At 44.6% G+C, this 3,637-nt stretch overlaps 1 pseudogene; it reads right to left on the reverse strand.

Annotated features, from left to right (window-relative positions):
- Positions 1 to 1,328: 1,328 nt before the first annotated feature.
- On the reverse strand, positions 1,329 to 1,482 carry LOC144135571 (U2 spliceosomal RNA; annotated as a pseudogene).
- Positions 1,483 to 3,637: the final 2,155 nt, after the last annotated feature.

A 3,637-nucleotide genomic window follows, 5' to 3' on the forward strand; every position in this document is an offset into this window, starting at 1 on the left:
AGGAAGTGCAATACAAGGGCTACCCGTACCAGAGTGCTTCAAGCCAAGCACTCCGCCATAGTCCAAAAATAAGTTTGGTATCTTAGATCCAAGGACCCGCAGAAGATGATCACGTATCATACGAAGAACACATATGAGATGATAGATAGATAGATAGATAGATAGATAGATAGATAGATAGATAGATAGATAGATAGATAGATAGATAGATAGATAGATAGATAGATAGATAGATAGATAGATAGATAGATAGATAGATAGATAGATAGATAGATAGATAGATGGATGGATGGATGGATGGATGGATGGATGGATGGATAGATAGATAGATAGATAGATAGATAGATAGATAGATAGATAGATAGATAGATAGATAGATAGATAGATAGATAGATAGATAGATAGATAGATAGATAGATAGATAGATAGATAGATAGATAGATAGATAGATAGATAGATAGATAGATAGATAGATAGATAGATAGATAGATAGATAGATAGATAGATAGATAGATAGATAGATAGATAGATCGATAGATAGATAGATAGATAGATAGATAGATAGATAGATAGATAGATAGATAGATAGATAGATAGATAGATAGATAGATAGATAGATAGATAGATAGATAGATAGATAGATAGATAGATAGATAGATAGATAGATAGATAGATAGATAGATAGATAGATAGATAGATAGATAGATAGATAGATAGATAGATAGATAGATAGATAGATAGATAGATAGATAGATAGATAGATAGATAGATAGATAGATAGATAGATAGATAGATAGATAGATAGATAGATAGATAGATAGATAGATAGATAGATAGATAGATAGATAGATAGATAGATAGATAGATAGATAGATAGATAGATAGATAGATAGATAGATAGATAGATAGATAGATAGATAGATAGATAGATAGATAGATAGATAGATAGATAGATAGATAGATAGATAGATAGATAGATAGATAGATAGATAGATAGATAGATAGATAGATAGATAGATAGATAGATAGATAGATAGATAGATAGATAGATAGATAGATAGATAGATAGATAGATAGATAGATAGATAGATAGATAGATAGATAGATAGATAGATAGATAGATAGATAGATAGATAGATAGATAGATAGATAGATAGATAGATAGATAGATAGATAGATAGATCGATCGATCGATCGTTGCCAGGAAGAAAGAAAAGGAAAGTGCAAAGGCCTGCTCACTGGCTCAAGAAGGGCCAAAGTCGCTACCACGTGCAGATAGCAGGAGAGTTGAAAGATCGGATAGAAAGACTGGATAGTAAAGACGCGCTAAAGGCAAGGCCGATCCCGGAGGTAGTGCAATACCGGGCCAACCGGTGGCAGGAGTGAAGCATCCTTCAAACTCTCCGCCACATTTTCAAAAATAAGTCCAATTGGGCCCGTAACAGATACTCTACGGGGTCCGGACAATCGCTCCTAGGAGATGAGGTGAAGCGCATATATATATATACACTCCGCGAGGCGACATCTCTCCCTCTACCCCAACAGAGGACATCTGGTGGAGCGAGCGGCCGCAGCAGCTGCGTTGACGGCAGCGCCATCTGTCGGAGCGAGGCGTCGGTGTTGCTACGCAATAGCGACTCAAGGTCGTTCGTCGGCCACGGCACACGGCATACGCCTGAAGAGCGCGAAGAGCAGAAATGGCTCGCTGGCTGGCGTAGTAACGCTTTTGCTTTAAGACCAGTTGCAAAGCACACGGGCGCTTCAGCGTTTCGCCTCCGTCGAAACGCGGGCGCCGTGGTCAGGTTCCAAACCGGGTGCTCCGGATCAGTAGCCAGCACACTGACGATTCAGCTACTGCGGCGGGCCGTTTTTTGGAAAGGAAAGGTTCTTTAAAGAATGGACAGGACACAGAAGCTCTCAGGTTCCCACATCTTGGTCGACACCTGAGCCGCGCCATAAAGCACGCAACTGAAGGTGCATATTTCATTGATCCGTAACCCTGTCGCAGGTCTCAGAAAGCATGCAAATGAAGGCGTATATATTATTGCTCCGAACCCCTGTCGCATGCTAGCCTCCACTTCACTAAACATTTCAGCCACATGCAAAGATATCCATCCATCAAGGGCCCCATCCATCAAAGGTCTCCATCCATCAAGGGCCCGCCGATTACGCCGTAGGTGTTCTGTGGTAAATTGGGACACGTTTCGCACCACCGTCGAAGATCTCTCTCTGCAATCATCTACACTACTTTTGGACTGCATACAAACTGCGCTGAATAAGGCTACTGCGGTCACCTGGACGGACGTTAATCGCCCGACGCCGGATGTGGGTCTGCTGAACCTGTGGGCTGCTCGCCGACAAGCGGAGATGGCAGCTTCCCGATACCCGACTTCTGCGCAAGCACGGACAAGGATGAATTACCTTACTGCCACGGCTCGCAGATATGAACGCGATCTCTCCCGATGGCAGTGGAATGCGTGGTGTGAGCAGTTCTCGACAAAGTAATCGAATGCTGCTCTCTGGCGAACGTTTCGTGCAATGGGACATGGCTCCCATCGTCCTGACGCAGCGGCCACAGCATGCTTCACAGCTAATTTTGCTGCGGATGATTTCGCCAGAGAGGCAGCGCGGAAGTTTTTCCCCAAGGATAATGCGTTGCCTTCAAGGGTCATAGGAGCCCCCTTGGCTGCCATTCCAGCATAAGTCGATAAGCTCCCATCTACAGCCGACGCCGACGAAGTTGCAAGCCCATTTTCAATCCCCGAGTTCGTTGCAGCAATAGACGAGGCCCGCCGGAAGACTGCGCCCGGTCCTGACTCCATTCCGTACGAGGTTTACAAGAACTTAAGTTCCTCTGTACTGCCTCAACTCCTCGCCACCGTTACTATGGTATGGATAGAAGGCGTCGTACCGGAAACCTGGAAATCGGATAATGTGATCCCCATACCAAAGCCGGGGAAGCCGCCGACAGACCTCGGAAATTTCCTGCCTATATCGCTTATGCCAACGTTATGCAAGCTTACCGAAAAAATGCTTGCCACACGACTGTCGTGGTGGCTTTTGCACCATGGTTTCTACCATCCCGCTTAAATTGGCTTTCGTACGTCCATAGGTACAGAAGATGGACTGGCTGTCTTGGCGTCAGCAGTTCTGGCTTCAACTCGCAGCCACAATGTACGTACTGTACTGGCCATAGACGTTAAAAAGGCGCAAGGTAATATCAGTCATGCTTCCATCCTGGAATGATTGACATGCTGCATTTCCCCATTAAAGTGCGCAATTTGATATATCCTTCCTTGAAGGACGACACTTTGCCATACGCCTTGGTGTTGAGGCCGTCGCATCATTTGTGCCTCCACGCGGCGTTCCCCAGGGATCGGCGTTATCGCCAATATTATTTAATATTGCTTTCATCTTTCTTGCTTGGCGCTTACATGATGTCTCTGAGATTAAGTTCTTATTGTATGCTGATGATATAACGGTGTGGAGCACTCACAACGACTTGAGGACTCAAGCAGCAGGCCTACAGTCAGCAATAGATATTACATCCACTTTTGCTTCTTCAATCGGTCTGCAGCTTTCAGTGAGGAAAACCACGTTCGTGTCAGTCGCCAACCGTTGCGGGCGCCGAAACCTG

The sequence above is a fragment of the Amblyomma americanum genome, chromosome 5, assembly GCF_052857255.1.
Source record: "Amblyomma americanum isolate KBUSLIRL-KWMA chromosome 5, ASM5285725v1, whole genome shotgun sequence".
NCBI lineage: Eukaryota > Metazoa > Arthropoda > Arachnida > Ixodida > Ixodidae > Amblyomma > Amblyomma americanum.